Below are 22,487 nucleotides of genomic sequence, written 5' to 3'. Positions count from 1 at the left end.
TGCAGGCCTGATTTACCTGGAAGGCTCCCCTCGGGGAAAGAAACAAACCTGGGTGTTTCTCAAGAACAATGACCTCTTGATGGGTTATTCTGGGGCCAGCAGGATCGCTTTCATCTGGAAACTTATTAGAAATGCACATCCTTAGGCCCGGCAGGTCCCCCTACATCAGAAATTTGGGGGAGGGGGAGTTGGTACCCAAAGCCCCGCCAACTGCTTCTGCTGAGAAGCACTGTTACAGGAACACACCTGGCACCATCCTGCAGCAGCTTGACAGTCAAGTCTAAGGACTCACTGAAATTTAACTACAAGGTCCTGGGAATTCATCCTGTGCCAAGCACCTTGCTGGGGGGCAAATGCTGCCTCTCAGTCTAAAAAAGAGTATGTGGGCAAATGACGAAACGAAATACAAAATGGAATAAGATGATGGATGGATGCTGCCAACTGTAAGACCATTGACTTAAAAAAAATATGCACAGAAGTTGAGAGTTACATTTTATTTGGGGTGAAATGAAGACTCTAGCCCAGGAGGCAGCATTTCAGACAGCTCTGAGACAGTGCTCCAAAGAGGTTGGGGGGAAGCTCAGTGCATATGTGATTTTGGTGAAGGGAGAGGAGCATGTAGCCATGCACACATTTTTGGGGTTGGTTTGTTCTGTTTTGTCTTTTTTAGGGCCTCACGTGTGGCATATGGACGTTCCCAGGTTAGGGATCAAATCAGAGCTGTAGCCACTAGCCTATGCCACAGCCACAGTAACATGGGATCTAAGCCACATCTGCGACCCACACCACAAGTGAGGGCAACACTGATCCTTTAACCCACTGAGCAAGGCCAGGGATCAAACCACATCCTCATGGATACTAGTCTGGTTCATTACCACTGAGCCACAATGGGAACTCCAATCATGCCCACATTTTACAGAAGGTTGCTGCTGGTCTCATGAAGGATACTGCCAGTCACGAGAAGCAGGTGTCACCATGAAGGATTTTAATGCTTTTCTAGATATGAGGAGATGCAAGAATTGGGCACATAAAGTCTTCTCCTGAAAAACACCTGTACTATCTGAAGACCTGCTCTGCCAGTTTTCCTACAGCATAGAGAGCCTCACTCCTGATCTCCAGCTGAGCTCCTTTTAAGGGGCATGGGGGGTCAGCAGCTCCAGTGGCTTGCAATTCAATCTATGTACAGTCTATGTAGAGGCAGACTGCAAGTGCCAAACTCCAGTTCACAAGACACACCATTATTTCAGACAAAGCCAAGAAATTTTAAAAGACTTTTAATGAAGCTGATGGAGGTGCCAATACCACAGTCCATTCAGGGGATGGAAGACTGATTCAGATTCAAGAGTCCTGGGGGACTTCTCAAAGGAGGCAGCAATGGAGGGTGCGAAGGCTTTGGGTAGGTTTTCTGTGGCAGAGGAGAGAGACACCCATGGTCACAAACTGGGACAAACAGAGGGCACGTGTTGGTTTGGAGCCCCAGGAACATCACTTAAGGTGACAGTCTCAACTCTGATTAATTTGACACCCCCCCCCCCAACTTGAAGTTCTCACCAACGAGTCCACTGTATGAAGACTGCCAAGCTGCACCCCCCTATCCACTCTCCCTTTTCTGCTTAGGAACAGAATCCTGCTCCATTCAGGGGGGCAAAGCAGCCAGACTGCACCCTCCAGCCTCTATGGCAGTAAGCCTGCCTGTGGGACATCAGGAAGGCCACTGAGAGGCAGTGTGCCGGCTGAGATGTGTGCCCTTCCTTGGCCATCCCCCTGCTTCTTCTTGGCCTCTGGTCTACACAACAAGGACACTGGTACCCAAGCGCCACATTGGACGTGGAGGTGCCTTGGCTCAGAGCTGAGGATGGCAAAATGAGAAGACGGTATCCTGGGATGTAATGCCACCGTTAAACCACCATGCCATGCTACACTGCCAGCACCCTGACTTCTTAGATGTGAGAGAAATAAGCTTCCCTCTGGTTGAACCACTGTTGCAGGGGTCCTGCTGTTGTCACGTGCTATCGAGCCTAAATGTCACTAAAGCGCCCCTCTCTCTCCATCGGCCCCCTTTGAATCTGCAAAATGCCAGATTCTTCCTCCTCGTGCTGAACACCTCTCTCCGGGTCCCCATCTTCCTTCTCCACCTACGGCCGTTCTTCTTGAGAACATTACCACAGATCCACCAAGCCTTCAGCCGAACAGCCTAAAAAGGGCATCATTTCCCAGCATCTGCACCCACAGTCCCCATAGCATCCAGTGCCTCCTAGACCTCACTGCTCAAAGCATCGACCCAGGTCCCGACCACATCAGCCTCACCTGGGAGCTTGTCAGAAAAGCAGACTCTCAGACCACCCCGCCCCCCCGGACCTCTGAATCGGAGTCTGCATTTTAACAAAACCCCAGGAAACATGTGGTCCATCACAGTTTGAGAAACGCTACTGTCATCATCATTTTTACCTTCAGCTGCCCACCTCCAGGCCAGATCCACTCTCTGCTCACACACCCTCCTGTCCCTCCAGGTCTCCTGCTCTTTGTCCATCTTCCCTGCAACTCTCAAAGTAACCAGTACCACCCTGAATTGCTACTCACTCTTCCCTGAACAGAAGAATTACGTTCACCCTTCCCTGCTTTTATTTCTCAATCCCCTCTGCCCGAGGCACCATTGCAAGGCTCTAATGACCGATGGATTCCCCATTCCCCCTTCAATGCACTGCCAGCTCGGATGCTACCTCCAGACCATGAGTGTTTTGGGGAGAGAGACCAGGCCTTCTCCATCAACAAGGTGGTACAGCGGTGGGCTCCTGAGACCAAGCCATTTATTAGAGGGTGATGAGAGTGAAACTTTAAAAGGCAAACTCTCTCTGCCTCAGGTGCTTCATCTGTAAAACTCAGATAATAATGGGACTTCTGTGTCACAGGGCAGTTCTACAAAATCAAGGTAATACAATTAAAGCATTTGGAATGATGATTGGCATATAATAACCACTAAATAAACACTAGACATTAATCCTGGATACTGAACCCCAGCATGGGAGCACACAGACATGCAGTGGGTACTCAATAAACCATCTATTGAACTGAACTTAACAGTTCTCGCATTGACCTCTGTGCCTTAATATTTCCCAGGCTCATGAGTCCAACACAGTCCCTCTTCTCCACAGCCCAGCAAACAGCCCTGATCCAGCCCCCTACAGGGATGTGATTAAGATAAAAGAACAATTTTCTGCAGCCACCCCAGTCCTCAAAGCCTTGCCAAGAAATAGAAAAGAAAAGCAATATAAATGGTAATAGGAAATTGTCTCTTTACTTTTACTCAGGCTAATCTACTGCGGCCCAACGAAGATGGAATCAGACAGCTGAAGGGACAGGAAAACATGGGACTCTGACAGGCTGATGCCCAAAGGACTTGAGTTCACAGGAGGAACTGCAATTCCAGGCCAACAGGGCTGCGTGGAAATTGGGGCAAAGGGATTCTCCGTGGGATGTCTTCAAGGTGGGAGGTGGCCTCCTACCCTGGTCCCCATTTTCCTGAGCATCCATTAGCCAGTGCTTACAAGTCCAACCATGGGTCTAGGTGGTAGGGATAAGAAGGTGATTACAATGCAGGCCCCAACTGCAGGGCAGGCAAACCCACAGCTATGACACAGGGTAGGCTCGTACTACTAAGGGTCCAGGCTCAAGATGTTAGGTAAGCAAGGAAGAAAAGCACATCACCCAATGGATGGGCCAGGAGGGGGAGGTGGTCCGAGGAAGTCTTCTTACAGAGAAGATGCTGAGGCTGGGTTCTGAAGGGTAAATAGGAGTTCGCCCAGAAGAGGAGGGAGGGAAAGCAACCTCAGGCAGCAAGAGCATGAGGTACAAAGACCAGGAACACATCAGGGTGGACTGAATACCAGTCCCCAAAGATGCTCAAGGGCTAATTCCTGGAATTTGTGCATGGTACATTAAATGGCCAAAGGGATTTTCGTAGGTATGATTACAAATTTTGAGGTTGGGAGATGATCCTGGATTATCTGGTTGGACCTGATATAATCCCACAATCCTTTTTCACAAGAGAGAGGCAGGAAGAGTCAGCATCAGTGAAAAAGCCACTGAGACAACAGAAGCAGAGACTGGAGAAATGCACTCTGCAGATGGAGGAACGGGCCACAAGCTGAACAATGTAGGAAACTACTTGGAGCTTAAAGAAAAGGGGCGGGGGGGGGGAACCAATGGATTCTCCCTTCTGAGCTTCCAGAAGGAACCAGCCTTGCCAACATCACCACGTTAGCCCGGAGAGACTGATACTGGACTTCTGACCTCGAGTCATATAAAAGAATAGATCTGTATTTTCAACTGCTAAGTTGGGGTAACTTGTTATAGCAGCAGTAGGAAACTGATATGTGTACAATGTCCGAGGAACATCTTCCAGAATGTTAAAGCAGTGTCAGAAAAGTGGAACCAGCTGGGAAGGCAAGCCCCAGGCCAAATCATGAAAGGGGTTGTGTACCAGAATTGCCTTGTTGTCCTGGAGGTGGGGCTGCCCATAAAGGATATTAGGCAGAGGGAGCATAGAAAAAGGTCACTAAAGCACCGGGTGGCCAGACTTCTAGGTCTTAATTCTTGGCCATTTTATTGACTCTCGTTTCTATTATCATAGACTCCAATGACTTTAGGAAAAGGAGGAATAACCAACGGATAGATGGAACTATTTCCAGCTCCCGCCCCCCAGTTCCATTCAAAGGAGCCCCAAGATGTAGATGTGTATTTGCAGAGCCGCAATCAGGGATCGGGACGTACGAGCAGATGGCTGGACTGTACTGAGGCTTGGGAGCTCCCCCCACCCAAAATTCTAGCCAGGTGATTACCGTAGGTCTAAAAAGTTCCATGTGCTCAAATAAATGTCCCCTCCCCACAACACACACACCTCTAGGAAGGGAGAAGGCAACGGGCACAGTGAGGGCTCCCTTGGGGCCAAAAGCTTTGTGCACCCAGCCTCAGTGGCTTCTCCCAGGAAGGATGATCATCCCACTTCTGGGCACATTCAAGGTGCCAGAGGGGGTCCTTGGGTCTCATGCGGCTCAGTGCCATTCCTCCAGGACAAGGCCCATCACGGAGACCAGACAGGAAACCATCCACTTGACCTGCTCCCCGCAGGCCTCTGCCCAGGGTCTACCCGTGTGCAAAAGGGCCTTTACACCAGTTACACGTACATCCCCAGCCACCCCCAGGCTCCCTGCCCTCCCCACCCTCTTCATGCATCCCATCCTCCCTACAATGCCCACATCTCCCGGGCCTGCCAGCCATGCCCTTTGCCGAATGTCACTTGCTGCCAAAGGAATCCCTCAGGTGGCGTCTAAGCAGCCCCGGATCAGAACAAGCTGGGTCTGCTCTGGCATGGCTACTGGAGCCCTGAAGCCACGGGGCAGGCACTGCAGAGGTTCCAAGGCAGTGCCTTTGCTGTGGGCAAAGCAGGGGACCCACGTGGAGCAATGAACCCCACTTCAACGGACGGAAAAGCCAACTGCAAAAAATCACTAGCCCACTCTGGACTTCAGTTCAAATAGCAGGTCACTGCCTTCATACCACCAGTCACCTCGCTCCCAACAAACGGAAAGACAGGTATGATCCCCACGTATCTGACACCCCCCAGAGTCACAGAGGGGGCTCTGTGGCATTAAAACACCCAAGAAGCCTGCCAACATTGGGGCACATGTGTAGCCTTTCATCTGAGCTGGGGTTTGTTTGTTCGTTTTTTGGCTTGCTCCCAGGCCAGGGATCAAACCCAGGCCACAGCAGTGACCACACTGGGTCCTTAACCCACTGCACCACCAGGGAACTCCCATTTGAGCTGTTTCAAATGACACTGCTATGAAACGGACAGGCTCTATCCTACCCAGCTCCATCTTTGCTTTTAGAATCTATATTTGGGGCCAGCACATTCCTAAGAATAGAATCACTGAGTTAAAGGCTAAGTGTGCAATTTATACTTCTCCTGATGAACTTGGCAGTTTACTCTCCAGAAAGAACCATGTTGATGTTAACAACCAGCAATTCCAATCCCACAGTCACTGAAGGAGTCGGGGCTGGGCTTCATTCCCGCACCAGGCTAGGCACCTCCCTTCTATCCTCTTTTTCAGTATCCCCCAGTGCTCAGGTGGCCTCATTTGATTGATGGGGAAAGTGAGGTCATAAAAAACAAAGTGACGGCCCCCGGCAACACAGTTCTTTTTTTGGCTGCGCCCTCTGCACATGGAAGTTCCTGGGCCAGGGACCGAACCCACGCCTCAGCGGAGACCCAGACCGCTGCAGGGACAACACGGGATCCTTAACCTGCTGGGCCACTAGAGAACTCCAAGACAGTTCTTCTGAGAGGGGGCTGGGAAAGGAACGTTTAAAGTCCCAGATCCCTCCAGGTCTGCTGCATCTGCAGGATCACTCAGCTCTGAGCTTTCCCGCACTCTTCCGACAGCGCCCGTTTACTGAGGACAACCACAGGCCAGGCTCTGGACCGGCTCTTATGACACGCGCTCCCCCATCCGTCCAAGTCAATGAGGCAGCGATAACGATGATGTTGCTGATGAGGACGCCCGGCCTGCTCCGGAATGCTGATGCGTGTGAGGCATCTTGCAAAGCACTTTACCTTCATCTATTATCGCAACTCTCAAAATCTATGAGCGAGGCATCAATAGGCCCAGAGCAGAGATGAAAAGGAGTGATGCTCAGAAAAGGGACTTCCCTCCAGAGTCGTCCAGACTATAAATGCAAAATACATCCATCAACTAATAAATGGATTTGAACACGAGGCTCTTTCCCAAACCTACACGTGCCGCGGCCACGCCAGGCTGTCCCAAAAGCTACCAACACCCAGCGGGCGGGCAGGCAGGCAGGCGGTGAGGGCGACAGTGTCTCTAGACAAAGGGGTGAACACAATCAGCTCTGTACTTTGGTTTGGCTTCCCGCAGATGTGCTGGCCGTGTGCGGTTTGATCAGAGCTGCGTTTACTGCAACGCCATCCGACTGGCTGCATACGCGTGCACAGCTTTCCCTTCGGAGGGCCGCTTCCCACTACAGCAAACGAGAGTCAGAAGGACCGGCCCACATCCGGGCTCAGGTCTCCAAAGGCTAAGAGGGGTCTTCTCATCAGAGCCCTGGGGGAGAAGGGGAAGGCTTCCTCTCAAGGGCACCCTCTGCAGCGCAGAGGCAGGAGTAGAAAGGAAGGGACTCCAGAAAGCAACAGCAGTAGCTGCCTATAGGCAGAAAGAGCATCACGCTGGGAAAGGAGCCACAGGTTCGAGTCCCAGCTCTGCCGATAACCCAAGATGTGACCCGGGGCAAGTCAGTCTTGGCCTCATGAACACTGATAAAATTATTGAACAACGAGATGCAATTCTGGAGGGGGTGGGGGGATGCTTAGCCAAGAATGATTGAATAGCTTTGAAGAAAGGATTTGTCAAATCAAGATAAGAGTTTCCTGGATCCCACATCACCTGCACAGCTAACCCACCACCTGAGAAGTGCTCTTCCTCAAAATGCACAGGCATAAACCCACAGATTGGCCCGGTTTTGTCCTCATGCAGCCACCATCACGATTCTTCAAGATCCCAGCCCAGTTCACGGGGCAGTAATATGGCAGCTTGAAAGCCGCCTGAAGAAGAAATCCATCACCTCCAGGACAGACAGAATTGGCACATGAGACCCCTTCCAGCCGAATCATGTGCTGAATAAAGAAAGGGGAGGGAGAAGGGGGAAGCCACAGCACTTCCCTTCCTTGCTGTCCTGACACGAGCTGGGGGTGCCTTTCTCCTTGTCATCCTCCTGCCAACTGCTCACAGGAGACCTCCCGGGACCACCTCTGCCCCCCACCCCCAGCATCAGCAGCCTGATCATTGTACCATGTCTCCTTGCATAAAATACAGAGAATGCCCAGGTGAGTAGGGAAAGCATTCGAGCTAACATAACAAGATTCAGAAAGGCAGGTTTGGCTTGCCAGAGATATTCTTTTCATTGTAACTGAAGGCGTCTCCAGGTGTTAACAGCTGGACACAGTTATCGCATGCCTCTTGCTGGGGTTTACTGCTACATGAGCAGCATACAGCCGAGATTTTCCTAGCCCCTAGGCCTCGGGGCACGTATGCAGCCACGAGCCCTCCCCTCCTCCAACCTGCCCCCACCCTGCCTCTCTTCAAAAGCTCTGGCTTCCTGGTCCAACGTATTCTCTGCTCCCAGTTCTTTGGAATCAAAGGAACTTTTTTTAAAACCTCAAGCTGCTTGGAGGGGAAAGGGTGGCAATTTGTAAATTCCCTACTTGGCCCTGTCTACCTGCAAAGATGCAGGAAAGTCCGGGGGAGGTAAAGGAGGAGGGCTGTGTTTCTCTTTTTAGTTTCCAGATGGAGCCGCCTCCCATCAGCTCCCCCGCACACCCAAGCGGCTGATGTCACCGTTGGGATTTTAGGAGGCGTTGTGCAGGCCTTGGGCAAGTACCTCCACACAAATCAACCATGGTGAGCATGTCTGAGAAAGCCACAGACATGGAACCAACGCATCCTTAGCTCTGAAAACATCTGCAGAATCACCGTGCGGAGACTTGGCCAATGGACATTTGGGCAGCTGTGCCAGCTGGACTGAGGTGTGACCTTGGACTGTGCCAAGGTCTCTGAGAGGTAGAGACACGCAACCAGGCTGACGATATCTGAGGGGCAGAGAATGACAAGGCCCCGAATATGGCCCACCCCGTGGGACTCTTCTAGAAAACTGCTTTGACTGTTTCCCAGGATGGAGAGCTCAGGATCCATCAACCATGTGGCCTGGAGGAGAAAAGGGGGCTTCCCACAGAGCCTGGCCCTGCTGGGGGACCAGCCTCCGCACACTGAAGAGAAGCTGCTGACACTCTGGGGGGGCTGCCAGATCATCTAAAAAGGAACCAGGGGAGCTCCTGGTGTGGCTCAAAGGGTTAAGAACCTGATTAGTATCCATGACGATGTGGGTTCGATCTCTGGGCTTGCTCAGTGGGTTAAGGATCAGGTGTTGCCATGAGCTGTGGCACAGGCTGTAGATGCATCTTGGATCGACTGCAGCTATGCTGCAGGACTGCAGCTATGCTATGGCTCTGATTTGACCCCTAGCCCAGGAACTTCCGTATGCCTAATGTGCACCCCTAAAAAGATAGACAGACAGACAGACAGATAGATAGATAGATAGGATAGATTAGGTTAGATAGATAGATAAGATTAGATTAAGTGGGTGGGTAGAGAGGGAACCCGAGGAACATGAAGGTGTCCCAGACTGAGTCTGTCCACCAGGAAAAGCACCACAGAAAGGGACGGGGGTAGTGACCATGGACAGATAGACCTGAATGGAGACGCTGGCCTGAACCTCTTTTTACTTGGCCTCAACAAGATGCCAGCCAGGTGCCACACACCTCAAACTAGACATCCTATTTCATGCCCCATGAGCCACTGCATCTCTGCAGGGGACTGCCCTTGTAGCCGGTTTCTAGGGCTGCCAGAACCATGGCCCACAGAGTGGATTAAACAACAGAAATTTTCTCACAGCTCTGGAGGCTGGAAGCTTCAGATCAAGGTGTCAGCAGGGTTGGTTTCTTCTGAGGCCTCCCTCTTTGGCTTGGAGACGGCCGCCTTCTCTCTACATCTTCATGGGGTCCTTCCTCTGTCTGTGGCTGTGTCCCAATCACCTCCTCTTTTTTTTTTCTTTTTCTCTTTTTTGTCTTTTTAGGGCCGCACCCATGGCATATGAAGTTTCCAGGCTAGGGGTGTAATCAGAGCTACAGCTGCCAGCCTAAACCACAGCCACAGCAACACCAGATCTGAGCCACATCTGCAACCTACACCCCAACCCATGGCAACACCAAATCCTTAACCCACTGAGCAAGGCCGGGAATCAAACCCGCGTCCTCATGGATGCTAGTCAGATTCGTTTCCACTGAGCCACAATGGGAACTCCCCCAATCTCCTCTTCTTAAAAGGACAACAGCCATACTGGCTTAGGACAGTTATACTGTCCATACCAGACAATAGCCATCCTGGGCACGACCTCATTCTACCTTCATTACCTCTTTCCAGGCCCCATTTCCAAAGGCAGTTATAGTCTGAGATACTGAGGGTTAAGATTCAACATAAGGATTTTGAGGGAGACAGTTCAACCCATCAAAGTCATGACCATCTTTCATACCACCGAGGAACACGAGACACACAGGAAGCAAACAACTTCTCCAAAGCCACACCATTGTTTGTGCCAGACCTAGGATCCATATTTCCAAGACCCTAAAATCATGATCCTTCTGCTCCAAGAGCTGCTGCGGACCTGTACTCAGGAAGGTTACGTGGCTTACCAGAGGGTCCCAGATCTAAAAAGCATGACACTGGGACTCCCATCTGGGTTCTAGTTCATTTTAGCCCCGGTAGTTGTTTGCATGGAGCATGCCAAGGTCCTTAGATGAAACCTGCCCTGGGTTGAGCCAGTCACCACCCATCATCACAACTCCATGTCCTCTATTCTGAGTTGTCCAGACACCTTGATTGTGCTAAGCTACCCATTCTCCCTCACAATGCAGATTTTTTAAAAGCGGCTTTGCAGGTCATTCAACTGCAGAATCACGACAGCACTGAGAGAGCCCCCTTCTGATGGATGCCTATTTTCCAAATTGGATTTCATGCTTCCTGGGAGCCTCTTGATGGTACCTAGCGGAAAACCTTGCACGAAGCAGTTTGCCAATAAATATTTGCTGAATGCGTGAATGCATGTATGACTGGATGGAGTAATCATGGCATCCTCAAAAGACCCCCCCCCTAGTTTTAAATTCAGTGCTTCTGCTGCGGCAGGAGGGGGGAACACCAGGACTGTGGCTTGACGGCTGAGGACTGCATCAGGCCTGGACAGTACCTTTCCTCCTAGAGTCCATCTTCCTCCCACCCGGCCAGCGTGTCACGGCAGCATCACCAGCGGAAACAGAAGTGCCCCTGAGGATAACGGCCCTCATCCAGGTACAGAAGGATGGAGAGCCCCAGGACAAGTGAAACTCTGCCTTTAGAATTAATCCCAACACTACTTTGATGGTCTCCTTCTCTTGCCAGATCCTCGCTGGGTGGGAAAAACAGGGAAAACGTCACCATCATTATTTAAACCCACTGTCTCCATGGCCTATGCTCCTACTTTCAAAAATGCCACTCGGAGTTCCCGTCATGGCGCAGTGGTTAACGAATCCGACTAGGAACCATGAGGTTGCGGGTTCGGTCCCTGCCCTTGCTCAGTGGGTTAACGATCCGGCGTTGCCGTGAGCTGTGGTGTAGGTTGCAGACGCGGCTCGGATCCCGCGTTGCTGTGGCTCTGGCGTAGGCCGGTGGCTACAGCTCCGATTCGACCCCTAGCCTGGAAACCTCCATATGCCACGGGAGCAGCCCAAGAAATAGCAACAACAACAACAACAAAGACAAAAGACCAAAAAAAAAAAAAAAAGCCACTGCCTTTCAATGAATGTCTGTTCAAGTAACTCTATAAGCAAAGAACTACCATGGACAGTTGCCAAAGAAGCCGAAGACAAAAGCTCATGACAGCAAGGTATTTATGATGAATTCAAGGAGATAAAAGATATTCAAGAATGTAGAAAAAGATCATACAAATTATATAGATATGTGTTTAGCTTCTAAGGAATGCCTAGTGACCAGTGGAGGGTAAGGATTTTAAAGTCTCTTCTCAAGAGAGAAGAGACCCGTCAGTAAATCAAAGAATCAAATGGGAAACCAAAACTGGAAACCTTGGCCTTGGGCCCTAAGTGAGAGCTGGGTCTGGGTCTAACAGACGACCATGGACGTGGACGGACCAGGGTGTTGAGCAAGTTAAGAAGAAGAGTGGCACAAATGAAAGGCCCAGAAGCCATGCCATGTGAAATGGGGAAAGGGACAAAAAAGGAGGTGGGCCACTTGGAGAAGGAAGATGGACCGCACGACCACAGGTGCAGGGGGTTCCTGGGGACCGTGAACGGTCCTTTCAACTGAGGCCTTTAGACCGGACACAACGGCCCCCAGAAACCCAATCAATTATCCTGAGCAGAGGAATAAAATGAAACAAGGGCTTTCTGAGGAATTAATAGCATTCCACCTGCACTGCTCCGATGGGAGTAGAATGAATCCAGGAAGGTGGCCCCCATGGCAGGCACAGTGATTCAAGGGCGGTGAGGAAAGGCCAGAAAAGTTCTTGCAAACCAGGGACCCGTTTCGGCAGGAGGTCACTGCTCCAGCAATGTCCTGGCACGTTTGCCTCAACATACCACTGATAACTTTTAGACATGTCCAAAGCAACACATAACAGAACTGGGAAAAAAACCTTTGATAGCAAACAAGGGTTCCAAACCTTTGTTTTAGGAAGTCGTTCATTCACCATTTATTGAGTCCTGACTGTGTATGAGGGACGGTGCTAGGCACTGAGCAGACATGGGTGTGCTCATGGTATCACCAGAGAGGTTACCAGGAGGAGAAACCTCTGACTCCAACTTCATTCCTCAGAGGTGTGGCAGTTTCACGAGGGGGACAAGGAGACGCGCGTGGAAGACAGAAAGGAGTCTCTGCTAAGGCAGCGGTGGCACAGAGCAAGGTGTAGCCTTGGCACTCCCAAATCTGTCATATGCTGGGACTGAAGGATGGAAGAATGGAGGGACAGAAGGACAGGGAGGGATGGAGGGACAGAGGGATGGAAGGACGGAAGGATGAAGGCACAGAGGGACAGAGAGGGATGGAGGCACAGAGGGATGGAAGGACGGAAGGATGGAGGCACAGAGGGACAGATGGACATAGCTGCAGCAGGAGGAGGAGGACAGACGCTTAGACTCCAAGAGCAGACTGGACTGATGTGTCTGAAGGGTCCCAACCCCTGTGTTACAATACGTTGCTACACCAGGCTCCATCCAAATTCTTCCCACTTTCATTTAAATGTGTCCATAAATATTGAATGAGATAAAAGTCTGAGGAAGGCTCTGGAAACCAGGAATGGGATTGATCATCTTGCTGTAGAGAAGTAAAGTAAGTTGCCCATAGTAGACTAATCCATATGGTACTGTTTAGAAAAACTATGTGCTGCCTCTAGCCAAATGATATGCGCAGCAACGCCCCTGAGACCAGACAGAGAGAGAAGAGCACAGAGGAGGGGAAAGCAAGCAAAAATGTGGGTTTAAAATAAAAGCTGCTTCTGCCAGATTTCACAAAATAAAGCTAGGAGCTCATGCTTGTCGAATATTTAGTGGTGCACCATTTTTTTAGATGGAGGTAGTTGAGGTCCACGAAGTATAGTAACATATCCCAAATTACCCAACCAGCAGAAGCCAATGCCAAGAGCCAACCCCAGCTGGTTTGACTCTAAAGAGCTTTAACCACTCCCACTACCCCATTCAACCTCTTGCAGTGAAGAGTAAGATGGCAGATGCCACCTTGGTAGGGAAGCCAGGAATCTGGATGCCAGGCCTAACACTGGACAGGAATGATTTTGCACCAGTACGAATGCCAGCCTGAGCTGGAGAAACGGCCCCTTCCCTCAGCATCCCAGCAGTTTTGACATAGGCAGGATCAGGGGGTTCGTGGGATCTGAGGTTTTCAAGGGGAGTGTTCACTGAGGCCAGGGGACCCGCTGACGATGGGGCACAGCAGAATGACAGTCCAACCTTGCGCAACGAGGTGAGCTACACACTCCACCCCAGTGATGCTGGAAAAATGTTGGGAGATCTTAACTTGGTTCCAAGTGTGGTCAAGGGACAGCAAGAAACAGGTGGAGGACTGGAGGAAACCAAGAGTAATCAGAGTCAAACAGTTGAGAGAGGGATGGAGGGAGGGATGGAGGGATAAAGATGGAGAAAGTGATGGAGAGAGGGGTGGAGAGAGGGGTGGAGGGATAGAAAAATAGAGGGGTGAAGAGAGGACTGAAGGGATAGAGAGGAAGGTGAAGGGTGGAGAAGAGAAGGATGGAGAAGGGGATGAAGGGAGGGAAGGATGAAGAGAGGGATAGATGGATGATGGGAGGGATGAAGGAGTACAGGGGTAGAGGGGTAGAGAGAGGGATGGAGGGGTGGAGGGAAAGAGAGAGAGTGTGTGTGTGTGTCTGTGTGTACACAGATGAATAGGTACGATACATCCTACTGAGGCCAGCAAGAAAAGCTAACATCCTAGACAAGAAAGGGAAGCAGAGGCAATAACAGGCATGGGAAGGGAAGAGCCAGTACCCTTGGCCCCCAGCCTTCCTCAGCAGCCTCAATCAGAGACAAATTAAAATTATATTCCTAAGGCATAGACTCTAGGGCCTTCAGGAATCTGCCTTGTGTGGCAGCTGCACTCACAGAAGGTGTGTCAGGAATATCTGGTGATGGTGACAGGGCCAGCTACTCATTTACAGCCGCCTAAACCACTTGTCCCCATGGCTAATCCGTTCTGTGTTTGTCCTCAAAAAACTCCCCTTTATGAACCTCTCCATCCTGCGAGAAAAATCACATCACTTGAGGGCTGAGATGTGCTAAGAAGCTCGGAGCTTCATTTCATATCAATTTCCTTATAACTAATCAGTTTTATTTAAAGAGGAGGAGGGGTCTCCATTTATCCACAGACCAGGGAAAATGGATACAGCTTAGAGAACAATTACACATAATAGTCCCAGAAGGGTTAGCTGTTCAGATCATCATTAAAGAAATGGATGGAGTTGGTTTTAAAAAAGGTTCCAGCCGTCCCTGCCTCCCCTGAACTGGATAAAGAAAAACGACAGGGCCATCTCCACTTCCTTCTGGAACCACATTAAAATGTATCATCTCCAAACAGCTTTTCTCTAAGAACCTCCCACCTCGGCTGCGCCTCCAGTGGGATAGACATGCAGGGGACTGGCTTTTGGAAGCATGTCAATTACAGTTTGGGGTTCACTCAATACTATAGTTACTGGGGGGGGGGTATTTTTAAACACACCAGCCAGCACACACACAGCTGGACCCAGTAAACCAGGTTGGCATTTCTTTCCTTTTCTCCTTTTTGTTTCTTTCCTGGCCACCCTGCAGCACAGGGAGTTCCCTGGCCAGGGATCAGATCCGAGCCGCAGTTGCAACCTAAGCTGCAGCTGTGGCAATGCTGGGTCCTTAACCCACTGTGCCGAGCTGGGGATGGAACCTGCGTCCCAGCACTCCCAAGATGCCGCTGATCTTGGGGAATTCTGGCCTTTTATTTATCGGACAGTTCTCTAATAATCTAGTTGGTGGTTTTGCTTTAGGCTTTCCCACCCTTCCCAGGTACGCACTGTGTTAAGTCATAAATGGCAAATCCATGTATCTGTCTACAGAGACATATGGACTCATCCCTTCCCCCCTCTCCCCCCATCAATAACGATGAACAGGACCACCCTGCCCACCGGTCCAGGCAAGAGGGGCCTGCCTCCTGCCTTTCTGCTAAGCTGGCTCAGACAGCTGGAAACTATGGCAATGTCACTCTGATGACAGACAGGCCAGGAGTAGGCTCCCTGGTCTATCCTGTGATCACCCAACTGCAAAGACATGAAAAAAATTGATCTGTGCCTGGAAAAATTTCTTTCGGCTCTGGAGTCAGACAAGCTAGTTCAAATGGTGGCCCCTTTGTCTGTGCATTCTTGGGCACAGACCCCTCCCCTCGCCAAGCCTGTGGCCTCATCTGGGGGCAAAGAATGATACCTACTTCATAGGAGCAAACAGGCAAAGTCAGAATGGAGATAAGAGAGAACCACACGATACACTGGAGATACAGACAAGCAACAAACGCTTTGATCACATAAATGCTCAAGTTAGAAGTACAACACAAGCGTACCTGGGTAACCAGCATGAGACAAGAAGAACAAGAGAACTGGGCAAGTGATCTGCAGTGTCCACAGGTAAGATGGACCGTGGCATCATCTCAAATTGCCATCCAGCTTGTCCCCATAGAAGCCTCCCGTCGGCCCCTCCGAGACGGACCAACCAGCCATATGCAACTCTTGAACCCATCAAACGTCACCCTGGCCCTCCTGGGCATCCTGAATTCCAACCAATGAGACCTCAGATTGTGGAAGAATGCGGGGTGGCTACCTCACGTGTCCTGAACGTGGGCCTCGGAAGAGGCACACGGGTGACAGGTGGTGTGAGTAAGGCCTGGCCTAACCTTCTCTCGTTTCATCACCACGCCCTGCTGAGTCTGGGCTCGGCAGGTTCATTTGCTCATCCAGCATCCCCTCGTCTGCCCCCCAGTTCTGAAGTCCTCCAGGGTCTCCGGCCCGACTTACTCCAGGCCATCCTGGGGCATTTAAGTCATAGGCAGCAGCCCCTCTCAGGTCCTCAGCTGGCCCCCTCCCAGAAGGACCTGTTTGCAAAGTCGGGGAGAGAAATAAGGGCAACGCTACGGAGAGGAAGGAGCCTGGATGGGAAGCAAGGAGACCTGAGAGTCATGCTCCACTGGTGGGAAGAAGCACCTTCCACGCTCTCCCTCTTCCGCGTGAGAAGCCTGGGCTAAGAATCAGAGCTGGCTGTTCCTCTGAAGCCCTCAGCTGACACCGTCAAAAGTGAGGTCAGGAGAAGAACAAGCAACCGGCCAGTGAGTTCCTGGCCAGGTCAGGCTGGAGCCCAGGTACCTACCTATCACCCAGGGCTTTCCCACCTTCACATCAACAGGAGCCATCCCACCATCCAGGGAGCCCTCGCCACTCCTCCCTGGAGGCACAAGCCATCCCTTGCCATCCTGCTTCTTTGTGTTAATGTTCCTAAGGGCAGGCTGGTAGCCAGATCCTGGGGCAATGCCTGGGCAATTCTCTAGTCTCTGAGGGAACTCTCCAGGCCAGCTGTGCTCCCATCCGCCCCCCCTCCCCCCATGGCCAATGGCCCTTTTTCTGAACCACAAGGCAAACCTTCTTCCATGGCTCCTGCACTAGAATAAAGCTCTTAAACTTAAGTGGGCATCAGAGCCACCTTGAGGGCTGGCTAACACGTAAGAACACCGCCCCCCCCCCGCCCCCCCGCAAGGCACCTGCTGCAGAAGGTCTGGAGTGGAGTCTGGGAATTTGCATTTGAAACAAGTTCCAGGTTCAGAATTCTCTCTCCCCAACTCCCCCTTCTGGTGACATGAGGCAAGGATCGCAGATCAGACCCCCATCTGCAATTCCGGTGGCATCGGACATGCCAGGCTAACGTTGCTCTTCTTTCAGACACGGCTCAGATCTTGCCTGTGATCACAGACACATGTCACTGAGCAAAGAACCCCAGGCTGATCCACTGTGGGTTCCAGCTGGCAGTGGGCTTTCTGTTCACTGCTCTGAAACCAGCAGGAAGAAATCTCTTTAAGGAGTTACAAAACATCCACAATTTATTTAATTTTGAGTTAATTCTCCAGCACTAACTACTATTTCCAATTTCATGTTTCCCTCTAGATAAATTGTTTCAACTCTTTGCACAGTCTATGCTCAAATTTCCACCTCATCCCATATGCTTAGGAATGATTAAAACAGGTAGCCCTCACTGTTTGAAAAAGAGGCAAACCTTCAAATCTCTTTCCAAATATCACTCCTATGCCATAGGGTTGTCAGATATAGGAGAAAACTATAGTAGACCCAGTTAGATTTGAATTTCAGATGAACTCATTTCTTTTTAGTGTAAGCATACCCTATACAGTATTTGCTACATATTTTACTAAAAATTATCAAGCATTTATCTGAAATTCAAATTTAATAAAGAGCCTTGTATTTTACCTGGCAACGCTACTACACCTGTGCATTTGTTCAAAAAATATATATCAATGGGAGAGGTGGACTGGGGGTATGGGGTTAGCAAAGGCACACTGAGTTATATGGAATGATTGGCCAACAGAGAGCTGCTATATAGCATGGGAAACTCTACTTAATATTCTGTGATAATTATGTGGGAAAAGAATCTGAGAGAAAGGATATTGTACACATATACTGAATCACTTTGTTATACAGCATAAATTCTCACAACATTGTAAACTAACCATATTTCAATAAAACTTTAAAAGATAAAAAAAATACATATATATAGCCTCTACCACAGGTTACTTGCTACAAATACAAGAAATATAGGCAGGGGCGTGGGGCAAATGCTTAAAAAGTGGCTGTGGTTGCATGTCTGGCTAGCTCAGTTGATAGAGCACAAGCCTCTTAAAACATGGCTGTGGAGTTCCCACTGTGGCTCAGCAGAAATGAACCCCACTAGTATCCAGGTTCGATCCCCGGCCTTGCTCAGTGGGTTAAGGATCGGGCATTGGTGTGAGCTACGGTGTAGGTCGCAGATGTGGCTCATATCCCACGTTGCTGTGACTGTGGTGGAGGCTGGCAGCTGTAGCTCTGATTTGACCCCTAGCCTGGGAACTTTCATATGCCACAGGTGCAGCCCCCAAAAGCAAAAAATAAAATTAAAATAAAAAATAAATAAAAAGTGGCTGTTGAGGAGGGGGTGATTTTTAGTATTTGCTGAGGCTTGGCGTTCTTGCAACCATATTGCCAAAATATGAGGGGACCAAACGACCAGCGGAGCCGCCAAGGTCATCGAGCCACACAACGGATGGCGGAACCACCTCCAAGATCTTGCACAGCAAGACAAACACTCTTCTTTAAGCCACTGTTCGTTGGTTTTTCTACTACAAGGACTGAAATGTTTCCCAAGTGACACACAAAAGACGCTCCTCTGAGCTCTGTATGTTACCTTCCGTCAAGAGGACTGGAAGTTGCTCCATTTAGAAGTCATGTTCTTTCCATCTTTTTCATTTACTCATCCACCCACCCACCCATCACACGCAGTGGACCATGCATGTATTCTGTGGTCACATCTAATGGTACAATGCCCTAGAGCCACGGGGGGACATCCCAGCGAGTGCCTCTGACTGACTCTACGAGGGTCTTTCACTCCATTTCCCATCTGGAGCCTCTTGTGAAGAGTATCTTGTCAACCTCCTGCCCCTACCACAGATTATGGATTTTTCCTTCCAGTATCAAAGGCCCCAGACGCTCTCCTGACCCAATTCTTCTCCTCTATTCACACACTTGGGGTCTGACGACCACCCTACAGAAATCCGAAAAAGCCAGAGGAGCCTTTGAGGACCAACACATCCACTCCAGGATACTCTGGTACCCTCAGTGGAGCAGGGATGCTCTCCACCAGGGATTATAAGAGAAGGCTCTGACCCAAGAGGCACTTATTTTGTCAACAATCCCAAGCAATAACGAGACCAATGGGCACCGATTTCTCTCTCCGGTACAACACATGGAAAAAGAAACTGAATGCACAGAGCACGAAGGTTAAAAAACCCATACATAAACCCACTTAACCATATCCTAAAATTCATTTCCAGTGTATTTCTCCAAAGTCACTTTGTCCCAAAGAATTGTGCTGTCCATCCCTGTACCAGCCCTCCTGTGCTGGGTCTCCCCACTCCATTCACCAGTAATTTCCACTTCTGAGACATCCTTTTGTGTGTCATCACTCTGCTCTTATTCCTTCCGTCTCAGCTCTAAAGCAAAGCTCTTTCGAATCTCTAAATTCCTGAGACACTTGGAAATATAAGCGATTTAAAATGAGGCTCAATCACAGGACTGCAGTGTAGACCACCTTTTCTGCCGCACTGCAGACAATTCCAGGTACTATCAATTCCTCTCCTTCAATCAAGCCAAATGGGGTATTATTCATCATCAGTTCACAGTCCCTTATTAGCAGATTGATTGTGTCTAGAGAGCAAATGCCCCAGGATGTCAATACCTTGAGCTATGGATCTAAGAGGCAGACCATAACAAACTCCCATCTTCCTCTGCCAAGGATTCCTGTGTAGTCCATCGGAACCACAGCTGGCTCACCAGACAATGCCGTGCAGTGCCAAAGCTGACGCTGGGGGAACATCTAAGACAGTGTCCGACTTACGACGGGAACGAGGTGGACAAATTGGAAGACACAGAACGAGGCTAAGAAAATAGACAGGAGGCTTTCTAGAGGAAATCTGTTCACACTGAGGATAATTAATGTGTTGCCTGGAAGCCCCAGGGCAATTGCAGAAGCTGTGGCCATGGTTATTTTAATAGACTTAGGCTGTTATTGGGTGAAAACAACATAAGCCAAAAAGAGCTGCCTGGCCACGTGATCAGTGGGGTGTGTTCTTTCCTTCCTGATCCATGATGATTTTACTGAGAATAAATAAACAGGCCACCCTTCCCGGCCCCTACTCCAAACTGCCATCATTTTTAGCTTCAACCAGCCTAGGATTGCCCCTGGTTTCTGAATGTCCTTGACAGGTCCATCACTGCATTGTGTTCCACCCTGACTCTGCCCTCGCCTCCACTGATTACACCAGTCAAGGGATTCCCAATCCAAGATGGTGGCTCATGGATTTTTTTTTTGGCTGCACCCATGGCATGAAGAAATTCCTAGGCCAGAGATCAAACCCATACCACAACAGGGACAACGCCAGATCCTTAACTTACTAGCCATCAGGGAACTCCTCTCATGGATATTATTTAATTTTTTTTTTTTTTTTTTGCTTTTTAGGGCTGCACCTGCAGCATGTGGAAGTTCCCAGGCTAGGGGTCAAATTGGAGCTGCAGCTGCCGGCCTACACCACAGCCACAACAACATGGGATCTGAGCTGCATCTGCAACCTACACTACAGCTCACAGCAGCACCAGATCCTTAACCCCCTGAGCGAGGCCAGGGATTGAATCCAAATCCTCATGGATACTAGTTGGGTTTGTAACCCACTGAGTCACAACGGTAACTCCTCATGGAAATTTTAAAGAAGATCCACAGAGAAGTTCTCACTGGTGGTCGGTGCCTAAGCTGACGGGCCTACGGAGTCAGGGCTGGAAGACCATATTGGGTTGTGCAAAAGAAGACAGAACAGAGAAAGCCGGACCGCGGAGGGGAAAAGAACGCAGCTCATGGATGGACAGACACAGAGGAGAGCATAGGGGGTGGGGGAACGAGAAAGAGAATGAGAATGTCAGAGGAAAAAGATGACAAAGAGAGACAAAGGAGTCAAAGCTAGATAGACCCTACGGCCCTCTCCTTTCTGCAAGAAAAAGCTGAGCTTCCAAAATTTTCAGGTAAAAACTGAGCTATACTTCCTGCTCCTAGGTTTTTGAGCACATAACCAAGTCTCATAAACAACACAACCAGCCCCCTCTTCAAATGTGACTGCTCAAATCTCTATGTCTTGCAATTAAAATAGACAAGATTAGAACCTGCCTCACTATGAAACACTCTTCTTGAACTAAGACAAAGGTTGTTGTCCTTTTAAAGTCAAAACACGCCTCCGTTCGACAAACATTTGTAGAACATCTTCTATGTCTTTGACCTTGTACTTAGTGCTGGGTTAGAGAAATGAATCAAAACACAGCTGGCACCCACCCACAGAGCACAGAAAACAGGAGGGGGATGTCCAAGCACCCGCAATCATGAGCCAGTCTGGTCAGTGCTATTTATAACCAGTGTTTACAAGGGGGCATGTGCAAACGGAGCTTCTGCCAGCCAGGGGACAGGTGGGCACTGGTCAAGAAAGTCATCCAGGAAGAAGCAATCATTTCAAAGAAGTCTCAAAGACAACCAAGGATCATGGAGGTGGGCAGAGGAGAGAAGGGCATTCCAGATAGCCTGGCTCCACTGGGGTGCTGGAGCAGACGCCTAACGGTGGGAGAATTTACACCACAGAAATGGGCCAATGCTACATATGAGAGCTTTTAAAATTCCCTGTAGGTCCAAGGCTGGAGAAGACGGTCTGCAGTTAGACAAGGTTGATAGGGAGGATGTCAGAGAAGGAACTGGCCAGGGACCCCAAGTGCACAGGGGCCACTCTGAACAGATCCAGAAGTGGACCCTGTCCTAAGAGTCGACTGTCCCCTGCGGGGTGCTGTATGGAGAGGAGGTGAAGAGAGTGACACCGTGGGTTGGAGTGATCTGGCGGCACATCAGAAGATGGGTGGTCAGAAAAACTGGGCCACCTGAAGCTGAAGAGCTGCGGAAAGAGCCTGGTCCTCCGAGACTGCTGATCCTGGGCAGAGCACTGGCTTGGTCCCTAGTGCCTGGGGAATTTCCAGGGGAGTGAAAGGAAGCCAGAAATCCAGAGCGTCAAGGCCAAGCAAATTTTGATGGAAAACAGAACCAAAACCAGAGGCAGAAGGGAGTGAGGATTCAGCAGCGTGGTGCCCACTAAACAATGTAACTGGGCTTCATTATTTGCGACCACTTGTATGATGGAGATTTTTATGTAAAAGTGACTGTGGAATCAAGTGGTCTATGGGGAAAAGAGTTCTGAACTTGGAGCCACTGGCCTCTGATTGAAATCTTGGCTCTCCAGCTGTGTGACCTAGCAAATCATATATTCTTTCTGAATTTCAATTGTCTCGCTCATCAAATGTGGGCCAAAATATCTGTCTTATTAGATTTATTATGAAAACCAGGTGAGAATCTGAATATGCAAGTCTCTTGTAACTACAATACTTGACCATTACAGCAGACTGTATGTGCTCATCAACTTAGAAATTCCCCC

General features: G+C 49.8%; 1 protein-coding gene and 1 non-coding gene across 3 annotated transcripts in view; both read right to left on the bottom strand.

The window, feature by feature from the left end:
- Positions 1 to 22,487, bottom strand: part of LARGE1 (LARGE xylosyl- and glucuronyltransferase 1) — a 604,219-nt gene that overhangs the window by 365,085 nt on the left and 216,647 nt on the right. The window lies entirely within an intron of this gene.
- On the bottom strand, positions 5,288 to 5,425 carry LOC125131884 (small nucleolar RNA SNORA76). The gene has a single exon (XR_007136063.1). It is a non-coding gene; the product is annotated as a small nucleolar RNA SNORA76 (small nucleolar RNA).

This window comes from Phacochoerus africanus, chromosome 7, assembly GCF_016906955.1.
Source record: "Phacochoerus africanus isolate WHEZ1 chromosome 7, ROS_Pafr_v1, whole genome shotgun sequence".
NCBI classification, from domain to species: Eukaryota; Metazoa; Chordata; class Mammalia; order Artiodactyla; family Suidae; genus Phacochoerus; species Phacochoerus africanus.
This window is presented reverse-complemented; position numbering and strand designations above follow the sequence as displayed.